Below are 16,265 nucleotides of genomic sequence, written 5' to 3'. Positions count from 1 at the left end.
GCCACTTAGCCCAGCAGGATAACAAGATAAAGAGAGAGAACGCGATCCAAGTAACTAGAAACCAAGCCTCACTTTACTGTAGCATGGTGGTCGCCATGCACCTATTAATTATTATTTAGGTTGAATATAGCTGAGTAGTTTTTTTATAGTCAGCCTATGTGGTGTAGTTGTTAGTGTGATAAGCTGCCACTCCAGAGTCCCGGGTTCGATTCTCGGCTCTGCCACGAAATTTGAAAAGTGGTACGAGGGCTGGAACGGGGTCCACTCAGCCTCGCGAGGTCAACTGAGTAGAGGTGGGTTCGATTCCCACCTCAGCCAACCTCGAAGTGGGTTTCCGTGGTTTCCCACTTCTCCTAAAGACGCGGATGGTACCTAACCTAAGGCCACGGCGGCTTCCTTCCTTCTTTGCTTCCTTCCGTCTTCCTTGTCTATCCCTTCCAATCTTCCCTTTCCTCCACACGGCCCCCGTTCAGCATAGCAGGTGAGGCCGCCTGGGCGACGTTCTGGTCTTTCTCCCCAGTTGCATTCCCCAGCCCAAAGTCTCACGCTCCAGGACACTGCCATTGACGCATTAGAGGTGGGATCCCTCGCTGGGTAAAACGAACCCTATAGGGTAAACTGAAGAAGAAGAAGAAGAAGAAGAAGAAGAAGAAGTAGTTTGTAATAATAATGTTATTGGCTTAACGTCCCATTAACTAGGCTAATTTTACGGTTTTCGGAGACACCGAGATGCCGGAATTTAGTCCCGCGGGAGTTCTTTTACGTGCCAGTAAACCTGCCGACACGTCTGAGCCACTCAGCCCGGCAGAAGAAGTTTGTTTATAAACCATAACTTTCAGTGTTAACTAGGAAGAGTGAAAAGAATAACTTTGCGTCATCGAATATCATATTTGTTAGCAATTCTGTATGTAATACGTTAGTGCTTAGTTCTTTGACGCTAGTTCTACCGGGAAACTGCCAGGCAAATTATAGCAAGGTGCGCACGTTTATTCCCCACGAAGAAACAGTTGCTGTGAGAGTTGGCTCTCACGACGGATAACATTCCGTTTGAGGACATAATTTGCAGCGAGATAACAACTTATGGTAGGCAGCTCGTAAAATGGCGTGAAATTACAACCATAAGGAAATAGCACTTGTTCACTTCGTTGCTCGCTCTCCTTATTAGAAGGTTATTGAATGTGAGGAGGGAGCCTGGTTGCTAATTGCCGCACCACATACGGCACACGTGCCTTGCTTTGCTTGTGCCCGCGGGCGAGACCTGTGCGACCAGCTGTTACGGAGTGGAAGAGGATTAGGGAGGGGAGGAAAGCAGGAGTTGAAGAACTGTGCAGTGCGGCCAACGACTTCATTCCTACTGAAGAGAGCTGATGTTACAGATGCAGCGGCTGATCTTAACGCTTCCACAGTGAGCATAGCCAACAAACGTCCTTAAAGGTGATCAACAGGTGGAAAATACTGCACCGTGGAATTCATCAAGATTAGAAGTCAATTCCTGTCATGGAGAGGTAAGAGATTTATTCCAAAAATCTTTTCCAGTATCTGGTGTATAGACATTAGTGTTCTGCTTCAGTTCACTTTTATATATTTGAAGAAAAAGCGCATGTGTGATTCAATGCATAAACGCAAACGGGGATTTCCCTTACCCATCCATAAACGTCTTGGCTCTTTCGTTTGCGACTTTATTCAGGTGGGTTATTAACAAGACGTCAGTGTTCTGTTCGACGGCAAAATTCGAATTTTCCCCTCATTTCAGTGCCGCTGGTAAGTATTCTACTGTTGAGCAAATATTGTTGTTAATGGTTCAAAATAAAATTTCTGCGTGGGAATTTGCATTTATTAAAGTGACCAGACGTTCCATTTTGAATGGGACAGTGCCATTTTTCAGCATGCCGATAACTTTTTATAATAATAATAATAATAATAATAATAATAATAATAATAATAATAATAACAATAATAATAACAATAATAATAATAATAACGTTATTGGCTTTACGTCTCATTAACTACCTTTGCGGTTTTCGGAGACGCCGAGTGCCGGAATTTAATCCCACGGGTGTTATTTTACGTGCCAGTAAATATGCCGGCATGAGGCTGACGTATTTGAAGGTGCTCAAGTACGTTAGCCGGTAACTTTTGTCAGGACACCTATTTGTCCCATTTTATTCGAAAAGGCAATTTGTCTTATGTTAAATAAACAAAACAGACAAGTGTTATTTGTTGAGTAATGTAATAATTTTGCCTATGTTTGTAGTCAATAGACAAGCAGGTCTGCGATTTTTTTATTAGTTTTCCGTTAAAAAAGCATATAAAAATATACGCATAGATTTGAACGATGAAGGGGAGGTTGAGTTTGCAAAGCTCTCAGAACTGGTAATGTCCCGTTGTCAGCTTCAGTAAACAGGGTCACGTTGCACTTAATAACAGTACGATGGATTAGATGGCTCGAACGGTTAGGCGTAGACCATACACCGTTGTGCCCTGAGTTGAATGCTGAACGCGGTGGTCGGAGGTATATGTTTTCTATGGGACCTGCGGTACACCCTGAAGCTTTCGTTCAGGCATTGCTCCATATTCATTTGTTCGGGGTGGTGTGACAGGTTTCGCCAACCGTCATCTTCCGATACGCCGGCGTTTGCCGAATTTCATTCTCTGACTGCAAATATTGTTATCTCAATAAGTAGATTTTTATAATTGCTAATTGCTTTACGTCGCACCGACACAGATAGGTCTTATGGCGACGATGGGACAGGGAAGGGCTAGGAGTGGGAAGGAAGCGGCCGTGGCCTTAATTAAGGTACAGCCCCAGCATTTGCCTGGTGTGAAAATGGGAAACCACGGAAAACCATCTTCAGGGCTGCCGACAGTGGGGTTCGAACCTACTATTTCCGGAATACTGGATACTGGCCACACTTAAGCGACTGCAGCTATCGAGCTCGGGTTGTTTTTTTTAAATATATAATTGAATAATGAATTGTTAAAAGAGCGGAAGTCCATTGAACCTAGTTCTGAGAAAACTGAGAAAAAGTGTTCGTATCCTGCGTTACTGCATTATGGAAGCAAAAACCTCTTGTAATACGTTTTGGCACTTCATTTTTTTTTTTTTTTTTTTGTTTTACAACTTGCTTTACGTCGCACCGACACAGATAGGTCTTATGGCGACGATGGGTGAGGAAAGGGTTTGGAGTGGAAAGGGAGCGGCCGTGGCCTTAATTAAGGTGCAGCCCCAGCATTTGTCTGGTGTGAAAATTTGAAACCACGGAAAACCATCTTCAGGGCTGCCGACAGTGGGGTGAACCCACTATCTCCCGAATACTGGATACTGGCAGCACTTAAGCGACTGCACCTATCGAGCTACTTCTGACCGACCTATATAAATCCAAAAATTGAATATTAAGTTCATCTTTTATACATTTTGTTATGTTTAAAGTGCCTTGACTTTTAGCAATTCATTCAGTTTTGCTCATTGGGTTTGCATTTAAAAAGTACTGTTCTTTGAAAATGAGCATTTTCTGGGATATTAAACAAAGTAGTTATTGGTAATTGTAGTGTATAATGCGTTTACATTGTAGAAACACAATCAATCTCTGAAAATTAAAAAGAAATATTTTTGAAACTATGAAGTTTATGTAAGCCAACAAGGGTTTACATTATCGCATACTAAGTTCGACTCGTTGGCTGAACGGTCAGCGTACTGGCCTTCGGTTCAGAGGGTCCCGGGTTCGATTCCCGGCCGGGTCGGGGATTTTAACCTTAATTGGTTAATTCCAATGGCACGGGGGCCGGGTGTATGTGTTGTCTTCATCATCATTTCATCCTCATCACGACGCGCAGGTCGCCTAGGGGAGTCAAATAGAAAGACCTGCACCTGGCGAGCCGAACCCGTCCTGGGATATCCCGGTACTAAAAGCCATACGACATTTCATTTCATCGCATACTAATACTGAAATATCACCAGAAGAGATAGAAAGAAATCAAGAAATATTTACATTAGCCAGTCCTCCTTAATATCAATACAGAACGTTTTTTTAGTGTTACCCTCACTATTCTTTTAAAACTGACCAATAAAACCCTGGATAGTATAATCAGTCTTCATCACCCTCCTCCTCCTAACCATCCACATTGTTCCATTTTAGAATATTTTTATTAAATCGTCTTCCTCCTTATCCTGCGGAATGTGTGGTAGGATCTACTCAATATCCTTCAATTTTTTAGTGTGGATGGGAACAGAACCCTCAGGGTAGGACAAGTTATGTGGAAGCATAATGTCTCCTACACCTGGCTGAATTAGCTTAAATGTGTGTTTCACACAACTCCCAGTGTAGGGAGAAACAACACATCCAGGACTTACTACCTTTTAATGCTCCATGAAAGAACTGATTACCCCGAATAAGCTCGAGATCGTCCCGGATTTAATGCCTTTTAACACTAAAGGATGGGTATAACCCAAAGGAACAGATTCGTATATATATAAATCAAAAGCGCCAAAATGTGGACTTATGCCCTTTTAGCAATTCACGATTCAATGATGCTATTGATATTACGTCCCACCAACTACTTTGACGGTTTTCGGAGACGCTGAAGTGCCGTAATTGTGTACCGCAGAAGTATTTTTACGTGCCGTAAAATTTGCCAACACGAGGATGGCGTATTTGAGCATCTTCAGGTACCACCGGTTTAAGCCGGGATCGAAACCGCAAACATGGGCTTAGAGCGCAGCGTGCTACCGTCTGAGCCACTACGCCATTATTATTACAGTGGGTTGTTTAAAAGGAAGCTTGTGCCTTATCTTGTACTCGGCAGTGGCGACACATTATTGCCATCCCTCCAATAGCCAAGAGCACATCGTCACCTATCAATGAACTGACCATGTGCAATGTTGCTTAACTTCAAATATCTCACTGTATCGAGTGTTTGGTAATAGTCGCTTAGAAGACACATGTTTCAGTGCTACTTCGCACGCGTTATACGTACCGCGTGATATTTGTAAGATCAACGCATTCTTAATGACGAGTCATTGGTTGCATTTATGATAAAGGCCTGCATGGACTAGTAAAATTAGACGTACAGTAACAGAAGCACGTATATTTTAAGAGGGAAGCAAAGCTATATTACTGACAAGTACGTGCAACACGCTGTAGGAGACTTCAACGAATATCAGTTTAACATGTAATAATAATAATAATAATAATAATAATAATAATAATAATAATAATAATGCCGGGCTGAGTGGCTCAGACGGTTGAGGCGCTGACCTTCTGACCCCAACTTGGCAGGTTCGATCCTGGCGCAGTCCGGTGGTATTTAAAGGTGCTCAAATACGTCAGCCTTGTGTCGGTAGATTTAATGGCAAGTAAAAGATCTCCTGTGGGACTAAATTCCGACACATCTTCGTCTCCGAAAAACGTAAAAAGTACTTGGTGCGACTTAAAGCAAATAACATTATTATTACAGTAATAATAATAATAATAATAATAATAATAATAATAATAATAATAATAATAATAATAATAATAATAATTTAATCTGGGAGACAGAGGGTTCGAATCCCACTCTCGGCAGCCCTGAGGATGGTTTTCCGTGGTTTCTTAATTAATTCCACGACCGCTTCCTTCCCACTCCTAGTCCATCCCTATCGCGTCGTCGCCATACGACCTCTTTGCGTCGGTGCGATGTAAAGCAAATTCACAAAAACAAAAAAAGTCTATGTGTATGGAAGAAAGTGACACAGTAACTGGCTTTTCATCGAGGCGGCCTCGGCTCGAATCCCGACCAGTGAGAGTGGGATTTTTGAAATGTTGCATCTCTGTGGTTGGGATTCCACGTAAAACTAAATATCTTGTAACTATGTTCTCAATATCAAGACACGCGTGCTTGCTTTTCCATGTGTTCAACGTCCCTTCATATATTATTGGAATTTCAGAGATGCCAGAGTGCTGGAATTTTGCACACAAAAGTGGGTTCTTTCAATGTACCAAGAAATCCACGGACAAGCATCTTCCATATTGAAACACTCTTAGATGCTAACCGATTACGCCGGGAATCGAGCCGTAACGTTCAGCATGGAAGGCAAACGTCTACATGACCAAGTACGGTACGCTGCCGATCTAAATGAGCAGTCTGGCGTTCTCAGAAACAGCATGATACGTATTATAACAGGTACCGTACCTATTGTTACAGCAGAACAATATTGGACGCGGAAGGATGCGAATGCTACCTTTGAAGAGTAACTACATAGTATCTAACTCAGTATTTAACAGCCTGAAACCACTAATACATATTCAGTTTATTAAGAAACATCGATAAACATGAAATGCTGATTCCACACACCGTAAACAACGTATCTCTACGTCTTGTATATAATTACAATATGTAAAAAGAAGTTCGTCTTTACTAATAGTAGATTTACTATGCAATATTCTTTCCGGTCGCTAAAGCTAAGTGTTACCGAGCGATTTGGCCGTGCGGTTAGAATCACGCAGCTGTGAGCTTGCACCCGGGAGATGGTGGGTGCGAATCCTCAATTCTCTGAAGGAGAATTGAACCCACGTCCTTTGTGGTCAACGCCTTTACTGCCTCGCATAGAATGTTTTGTTCAAATAATTATAATATTTATTTATTTTACAATATGGGAATACGCACAATGTACGTGAAAATATTTTTCAGTTAGTCGAACATACAGTACTGTAATTTATAAAATAACAGGAAAGAAATAAGAATGATATAAAGAACGTTATTGAATACAAAACGACATGTCATCCTCAAGTGGGCATCTTCATATTAAATCATCTCAAGTTAAAACAAAATCAGCTCGGAAATATACACGGACAGTAACGTAGCCTCAGGAAGTCGTAAAATTTAAGAAACGAGATTTCCACTTCCGGAGGTGCAATGGCCCTGAGGTTCACTCAGCCTACACCGAAAATGAGTACCAGGTTAATTCCTGGGGGCAAAGGTGGTCGGGCGTAGAGCTAACCATTCTACCCCATCACATGCCGAGGTTAACAATGGTTAGAATCGCGCAGCTGTAAGCTGGCTTCATAGCCTGTACGGAGGTGACTTTGCTTTGCTTTGCCTTGCTAGTAACGTAGCCAGGATCGGCTGCCAGAGATACCAGAGTGCTGGAATTTTGCACACAAAAGTGGGTTCTTTTAATGTAGCGGGGGTTGGGGGTGGTATAGTTACAACATGATGGTAGAACACAATAAAGGTGTATGCAAGACTTATCATTATAAGGACACACTAATACACGTAAATTACAGATCTGTAATTATGTTTCTGAATATTTATTTAGTTTATTGTTTATTGTCAGTTACTGCTTATTCTCCTTTTTTGAAAATACCATGGGGTGGAGCAGTAGCGGCGATTGGGAATTAAAAGTGGGGGGGGGGGGCAAAAAATGTACAGACAACAAAAAGTACATGGGTTAGTGGGATATAGCGGGGGGGGGGGGGAGGAAGACGGCGTGGTGTATGCATGTAAACTGGGAAAAAAAAACTCCAAAGTGGGAATTATTTATGCTCCCTGAGTTAATTTCCACAGAGAGGTAAATGTTTTACCAACTTAAGTGTGGCAATAATTTGAGATTCTGATTCAATAATAGACTATACAATAAAAATTTCACCAAAGGAACAATATATACATCTATTACTATTAAATAGAAGTACGGCATGATTATGCAATTAAAATCATTTAGTATTTGACTAGGCCTATACACTAAGAAACTAATAGACAGTAAAGAGACTTCTAGACGGACGAATGTGCGCGGCAAGTCGGTGAATCATACCTCAGTGCCCATGATCTTGGCAAAAAATTATACCCCTGGTACCCTTTCTCACAGCATATGCAAAGTCCCCACTACTTGCTGAGGCGCTATGCAAATCAATTAGCCGCGACGAGCGACATTTTGTGCGTATTTCCGCTAATAATTAACGAAAATAAAGTAAATAACTAGCAGTTTCCCGCTGGCTCCGCCCGCAATGTACAAAGTATGGTGTTGTTCGTTACTATCCTCACGGATGTATTTGCAAAGTTTCGAGTTAATGAAATAAAGCACATGATCTGCTGTGGTAATAGAATGTAATATTATGTCAACAAAACACTTGAAAATACATCACACAAAGAAATTGAATTAAACGTTCCTTGGAACAACACTAAGCGCGGAACTGTTAAAAAAGTCCTTCAAAGATCTTCGTCATGGAGACAAATGTACTCATAACTTTTCTCAGAATCTACCAATTTAAGTAGTTATTACCTCAAAAGAAAGCGGTCGATCCACTGAGTGTTTTTAGACCAAAAACAAACTGTGTACCTCAATTAGAACCAAAGATACGATTGCTTCAAAGAGACAAAAAATTTGAAAAATCAAATAATTTGAAGAAGGCAGAAGTTAAGTGATTTATAGTATCTGATAACAAATCTGTAGATGAATACCTTTCAATTAAAAAAGAATGAAGGAAATCGACCGGATAGAATGGCCGGACTGACTGACTTTAGTTTTCATTAAAAAAATTAATATATAGATTAGCTGATAAGAAAACAGGGCTTGTACAAAGTGCTTTTATTTAAAAAAAAATACTCCTACATTCCTAGTTTCAGACGGCTAAAATGGAATAATTTTTTCTCCACAAAGTGGAGAGGCAATGCCCCCCTCGCCCCCCTTTGTCGCCGCTACTGGGGTGGAGGGCTCTAACCACCAATAAAACACACCCCTCCCCCAACCGGCTACGCCCCTGTACACGATTACTGTATACAGGTGTGTTCATGAATTGTAAACTTGTTGCAGTGCTAGTAATGAAAAAGCGTATTAAATATTTACGGGCTGAATGTCGTCACACTGCATATAAATAAAAGCTTCATTTCTCCTTGTCCTGGAGAGGATTGTAGGTTATTAGTGCTAGGTGGGGCACAGTTAGTGGACATACAATAGGAACAAGTACTCCAGCAACCTACACTCCACACTACCTACAGTCTTACTTTTTAATTTATAGGCCGTGTGACAAAGTTGAGCTTAGAGTTCTTTCATCCGCTTTTCTTCACCGGTTCAAACCAAACGTGTACAATACGTGAACATATTCGTATATACAGTAGTATTTGCATGTATCTACAAACTGACTTAATGTTCATTTGCCGGGATTTGAGCAATCTGAAGATGTAGATTTGACTGGAAGAAACATGCCATTTTCGTGTTTAATGGCATACATTGTTTCAGATTTTATCAACAGATAGTGATATACTGAACATATTACTCTCACAAGACTTAATGTGTTATAGACGAAATAATTTCTTCAAGGCCCAATTTTAAACTTTTTTTTTGAGCATTTCTACAAACATTATTAAGTTCTTTTGCCAGTAATTTTAACATATACCGGGCGAGTTGGCCGTGCGCGTAGAGGCGCGCGGCTGTGAGCTTGCATCCGGGAGATAGTAGGTTCGAATCCCACTATCGGCAGCCCTGAAGATGGTTCTCCGTGGTTTCCCATTTTCACACCAGGCAAATGCTGGGGCTGTACCTTAATTAAGGCCACGGCCGCTTCCTTCCAACTCCTAGGCCTTTCCTATCCCATCGTCGCCATAAGACCTATCTGAGTCGGTGCGACGTAAAGCCCCTAGCAAAAAATTTTAACATAATCATATGATTATTTTTAAAACAATTGTTATTTTGTGCATAATTGGAACATTCCTATCAAGTTTTTTTTAAGTTAGTCTATTCTCATTATTTCAGAAGACTAGTGTCAAGTGAAAATCCAAGAATTTTAATGTGGTCTAAAGGTGTTTCACAATTGCCTATATTTCTACTTTTAGCTCAGGGTTTACAAACCACATTTTATTTAATGATTGTGTCCTTATTTTAGTCTTACTTGTATAAATGAATAGCTGGAGGTGACCGAGTCAAACGATCGAAACTAGTCCTATTCGTAAAAAAAAAAAGTATTAAGTGGAATAAAACATCAAGTTACAAACCAAGACTGTAAAATGTGGTCACCTTTTATATTGTATTGATTGCGTTCGACCTCTCTGCCATTTTTTTTAAATCCTGGACTGACGTCTAGAACTTAGTGTCGTGAGTTCAGTGGAGGAACTGTGCGCTATGAGAGGCAGCGGACGTGGTCAAGAAAGCCAAGCAATGCGGATGCGGATGTCGACACACTGACACGTAGCACGCGTAGCACGCCAATTTCATAAACGCAGTACGAGGGATCCGTATCATAACATCGAAGTTTGCACAGTGCAAACGTCCAGCGTTCTATGCAAAGCCCGTGATTCAGCTTTCATACGATACCTAACAATCTTTACGAAACAAAATAAATCATAAACGTCCGCCTCTGTGGTGTAGTGGTTAGTGTGATCAGCTGCCACCCCCGGAGGCCCAGGTTCGATTCCCGGCTCTGCCAAGAAATATGAAAAGTGGTACGAGGGCTGGAACGGGGTCCACTCAGCCTCGGGAGGTCAACTGAGTAGAGGTGGGTTCGAATCCCACCTCAGCCATCCTGGAAGTTGTTTTCCGTGGTTTCCCAATTCTCCTCCAGGCAAATGCCGGGATGGTACCTAACTTACGCCACGGCCGCTTCCTTCCCTCTTCCTTGTCTGTCCCTTCCAATCTTCCCATCCCCCGCAAGGCCCCTCTTCAACATAGCAGGTGAGGCCGCCTGAGCGAAGTACTGATCATCCTCCCCAGTTGTATCCCCGACCCAGAGTCTGAAGCTCCAGGACACTGCTCTTGAGGCGGTAGAGGTGGTATCCCTCGCTGAGTCCGAGCGTAAAACAGACCCTGGAGGGTAAGCAGATTAAGAAAGAAAGAAAGAATAAATCATAAAAGAGGTTTCAGAGAGAGGCGCTTCTTCAGGCGGTCGTTGCCTAAGAGGAAATGTCTTTGTACACTGACTGACAGTGACAATGCAACACCAAAGAGGAGTGGTTCGAAAGGGATGAAAGTTGGGGAAAAAACAGAGACGGCACGGATGAATAATGGATGTTTATTTCAAACCGATATGCAGGTTACACAATGCGCACGGCATCGACTCAGTAGGATGCAGGACCACCGCGAGCGGCGATGCACGCAGAAACACGTCGAGGTACAGAGTCAATAAGAGTGCGGATGGTGTCCTGAGGGATGGTTCTCCATTCTCTGTCAACCATTTGCCACAGTTGGTCGTCCGTACGAGGCTGGGGCAGAGTTTGCAAACGGCGTCCAATGAGATCCCACACGTGTTCGATTGGTGAGAGATCCGGAGAGTACGCTGGCCACGGAAGCATCTGTACACCTCGTAGAGCCTGTTGGGAGATGCGAGCAGTGTGTGGGCGGGCATTATGCTGATGAAACAGAGCATTGGGCAGCCCCTGAAGGTACGGGAGTGCCACCGGCCGCAGCACATGCTGCACGTAGCGGTGGGCATTTAACGTGCCTTGAATACGCACTAGAGGTGACGTGGAATCATACGCAATAGCGCCCCAAACCATGATGCCGCGTTGTCTAGCGGTAGGGCGCTCCACAGTTACTGCCGGATTTGACCTTTCTCCACGCCGACGCCACACTCGTCTGCGGTGACTATCACTGACAGAACAGAAGCGTGACTCATCGGAGAACACGACGTTCCGCCATTCCCTCATCCAAGTCGCTCTAGCCCGGCACCATGCCAGGCGTGCACGTCTATGCTGTGGAGTCAATGGTAGTCTTCTGAGCAGACGCCGGGAGTGCAGGCCTCCTTCAACCAATCGACGGGAAATTGTTCTGGTCGATATTGGAACAGCCAGGGTGTCTTGCACATGCTGAAGAATGGCGGTTGACGTGGCGTGCGGGGCTGCCACCGCTTGGCGGCGGATGCGCCGATCCTCGCGTGCTGACGTCACTCGGGCTGCGCCTGGACCCCTCGCACGTGCCACATGTCCCTGCGCCAACCATCTTCGCCACAGGCGCTGCACCGTGGACACATCCCTATGGGTATCGGCTGCGATTTGACGAAGCGACCAACCTGCCCTTCTCAGCCCGATCACCATACCCCTCGTAAAGTCGTCTGTCTGCTGGAAATGCCTCCGTTGACGGCGGCGTGGCATTCTTAGCTATACACGTGTCCTGTGGCACACGACAACACGTTCTACAATGACTGTCGGCTGAGAAATCACGGCACGAAGTGGGCCATTCGCCAACGCCGTGTCCCATTTATCGTTCGCTACGTGCGCAGCACAGCGGCGCATTTCACATCATGAGCATACCTCAGTGACGTCAGTCTACCCTGCAATTGGCATAAAGTTCTGACCACTCCTTCTTGGTGTTGCATTTGCTCTGTCAGTCAGTGTAATTTTTTAATTTTATCTTGTGCTTCTTGCCGACGTTGCGCGCCTCTGTGGTGTAGTGGTTAGTATGATTAGCTGCCACCCCCGGAGGCCCGGGTTGGATTCCCGGCTCTGCCACGAAATTTGGAATGTGGTACGAGGCCTGTAACGGGGTCCACTCAGCATCGGGAGGTCAACTGAATAGAGGAGGGATCGATTCCCACCTCAGCTATCCTCCAAGTGGTTTTCCGTGGTTCCCCACTTCTCCTCCAGGAAAATGCCGGGATGGTACCTGACTTAAGGTCACGGTTGCTGCCTTCCCTCTTCATTGTCTGTCCCTTCCGATCTTCCCCTCCCCCCACAAGTCCCCTGTTCAGCATAGCAGATAAGGCCGCCTGGGCGAGTTACTGGTCCTTCTCTACAGTTGTATCCCCCAACCCAAAGTTAAAAGCTCCAGGACACTGCCCTTGAGGCGGTAGAGGTGGGATCCCTGGCTGAGTCCGAAGGAAAAACCAACCCTAGAAGGTAAACGGATTAAGAATGAAAGAAAGACTGTTAACATTAGCTGAAAATGGTCCATACAAGGTCTTAAACGTTTCCTAATTTGAGATTATATTGACTATTTTTATAACTAAACTAGCTGTTACCCACGGCTTCGCTCGAGAGGATTTCGTAAGTTGATAAAAATTAATTGTTCCTCGGTACTGCACTAAGACATTATCTGAAAATCCCTGAAGTATAAAAACTCGGCAAAAAATTGCATTTCATTTACGCCAGAACCTCTTTGTAAACCACGTTTGTGGCATTACCAAGCTACTGGCAGAGCTAAATCTAGAACATGCGACATGGAACTCTACACGTGAGAAACAGTCAAAAAAGGGGGTTTCTTTATTTCTAAAGGAGATTACAAATATATTACAAATGTTCACGCCTGTAACATGTTCAGTTTGAGATATACTGTAGATATACGCATTTTAAAAACTGCCCCACTCCTTGGCTGAGAGTTCATCGTTGAGGCCTTCGGTTCACAGAGTTCCGGTTTCGATTCCGGGCTGGGTCGGATATTTTAATCACGTGTGATTAATTCTTCTGGCTCGCGGACAGGTTGTTTGTGTTTGTTCCAACATTCTCCTCTTCATATTCACTCAACACACCACATTACCAACCACAACAGGAATACGCAATAGTAATTGCTTCCCTACACATAGGGTTGGCGTCAGGAAGAGCATCCAGTCGTAAAACAGCGTCAAATCCACATGTGCGACATAGTTCGCACCCGCGACCCTACAGGTGTGGGAAAACCGGTAGAAGAGAAGAAGATACTCATTTTAAAATATCGCCCGCTTTTTAAAAAAAATTCACCCCCTTAAGTGGATTTTCCAGAAAAAGTGCGTTCATTTCTTTTTTAAAAGAGATTCCAAGTACGGCTTGTAACATCTTCCGTTTCTGAGATATATGTATCCTCATATAAAGAATTAAACTCCTTCCTCACTTTTTTTTCAACCCTCACCCCTTAAGTGGATTTTCTGAAAACAAAAATTTGTGTTCTTTTATTTGAAAGGAGATTCCGAATACCAAATTTTGTGTCTGTAACATGTTAGGTTTTTGTGATATATTGTAGATGATCTAGCTGTTGTAAGCATACCTGAGCTGATGTTGCCATGGTTACGGCAGTTTATTTCTTTATCCGATTCCTAGAGCAGGGGTAGTGTGAAGCCAATATCTTAATAACGGTTGGTTTTAGGGCCTTAAAACATGGTTTTCGGGCCCATAGGGCTTACCGAGTTTTGTTCTTTGTGTCAAGGGACTTAAAATGAGCTTCGTCTCATCCTTGTACGACAAATTCGATATTTTGCCTATATTAGCCTAGTAATTTTATATCTCCCCACGTCGGCCCCCTCCTTCGAATTGTTTTGAAAATAAAATATAGCACTCAGGGATAATGCATCTTTCTATTAGTGAAATAATTTTTAGAATCGGTCCAGTAGTTTCTGAGATTAACCATTAAATACAAACAAACTTTAGTATAGATTCGCTGTAAATCATTGAACAGGTGGATGTTTATTTAAACAAAATTTCCTTGTGGAAATTCTGTGTTCTTAAAAAATAAGAGGAAAGAGCTGAATGTCTGACCACACTCCGGTCTTGAACCGCAATCCCGTGCTCTCTGGACAGATGCGTGGTCGACAGCCAACTCAATATCCAAGTGCAGAATGTGAGTCCTTGTTTATCGGCGAAATGAACCCACCCGCCGGGCGAGAGATTTGGATGGAAATCCCGAGGCCGGTGATATTTTCATCTTTGTCCCTCTGTAGAAGGAAGAGTTCTCATTTGGTGGACCTTTTAAGGATAATAAATATTTAGTTTGTGCTTCCCAGAAAAATAATGAATGATAGAATATGAATTTATCCGAGCGGAGAGGTCGCGCGCGTTACTCTGGCTTCCCATTTTCACTTCCGGGCAAATGCCGGGGCAGTAGCTATTCATGGGAACATTACAGAATTACAGAATCATTACAGGATCACATAATGCTTCACATACTATAATTCTCTGAGTTCTATTTTCTAGAATTTCAGCCACCCATTGAACCAGTCTTTTGCCTAGACCAATAACACTCATTTTAAATATTTTATTTAAATTTTGGTCCGCCTCTGTGGTGTAGTGTTTAGTGTGATTAGGTGCCAATCCCGGAGGTCCGGGTTCGATTCCCGGCTCTGCCACGAAATTTGAAAAAGTGGTACGAGGGCTGGAACGGGGTCCACTCAGCCTCGGGAGGTCAACTGAGTAGAGGTTGGTTCGATTCCTACCTCAGCCATTCTGGAAGTGGTTTTCCGTGGTTTCCCACTTCTCATTCAGGCAAATGCGCGGGATGGTACCTAACTTAAGGCGACGGCCGCTTCCTTCCCTCTTCCTTGTCTATCCCTCCCCCCACCTGCGCAAGGCGGTGAGGCCGCCTGAGCGAGGTACTAGTCATCCTCCCCAGTTGTATACCCGACCCAGAGTCTGAAGCTCCAGGACACTGCCCTTGAGGCGGTAGAGGTGGGATCCCTCGCTGAGTCCGAGGAAAAAAAAAAGACCCTGGAGGGTAAACAGATTAAGGAGAAGAAGAAGAAGATGATTTAAATTTTGGCCTTCGGTCTTAACGACCATTTAGCCAGATACAGTGTTGTATATTTCTGATTATTAATTATGAATTGGTCCGCCTCTGTGGTGTAGTGGTTAGTGTGATTAGCTGCCACCCCCGGAGGCCCGAGTTCGATTCCCGGCTCTGCCACGAAATTTGAAAAGTGGTACGAGGGCTGGAACGGGGTCCAGTCCGCCTGCCTCGCGAGGCTAACTCGAGGCCTCCGGGGGTGGCTGCTAATCACACTAACCACTACACCACAGAGGCGGACTCCATTTGCATTACGGAATCTAAAATATTTGCTATATCTTGCCGGAATCCTACAAGTTGAGCCTCATTGGAATAACCTTCCTATACCCAAACTGCCTTCTACCAAATGAGTTAGTAAGTACTTTCACAAACGCGCCTAATATAATCATCATCATCATCATCATCATCATCATCTGTTTACCCTCCAGGTTCGGCTTTTCCCTCGGACTCAGCGAGGGATCCTACCTCGCCCAGGCGGCCTCACCTGCTATGCTGAACAGGGGCCTTGTGGAGGGATGGGAAGATTGGAAGGGATAGACAAGGAAGAGGAAAGGAAGCGGCCGTGGCCTTAAGTTAGGGACCATCCCGGCATTCACCTGGAGGAGAAGTGGGAAACCACGGAAAACCACTTCGAGGATGGCTGAGGTGGGAATTGAACCCACCTCTACTCAGTTGACCTCCCGAGGCTGAGTGGACCCCGTTCCAGCCCTCGTACCACTTTTCAAAATTCGTGGCAGAGCCGGGAATCGAACCCGGACCTCCGGGGGTGGCAGCTAATCACGCTAACCACTACACCACAGAGGCGGACACCTAATATAATTATACTTTCCTTTATTTT

General features: G+C 43.9%; 1 long non-coding RNA gene across 1 annotated transcript in view; it reads left to right on the top strand.

Moving 5' to 3' along the window:
* The first annotated feature begins 1,369 nt into the window (after positions 1–1,369).
* Positions 1,370–16,265, top strand: part of LOC136863861 (uncharacterized) — a 136,285-nt gene continuing 121,389 nt past the window's right edge. The window contains exon 1 of the long non-coding RNA XR_010859222.2: positions 1,370–1,505. This is a non-coding gene — a long non-coding RNA (uncharacterized lncRNA). The remainder of the gene's footprint in view (positions 1,506–16,265) is intronic.

The sequence above is a fragment of the Anabrus simplex genome, chromosome 2, assembly GCF_040414725.1.
Source record: "Anabrus simplex isolate iqAnaSimp1 chromosome 2, ASM4041472v1, whole genome shotgun sequence".
NCBI lineage: Eukaryota > Metazoa > Arthropoda > Insecta > Orthoptera > Tettigoniidae > Anabrus > Anabrus simplex.
The sequence above is the reverse complement of the archived record's forward strand: the minus strand, read 5'-3'. Positions and strand labels throughout refer to the sequence as shown.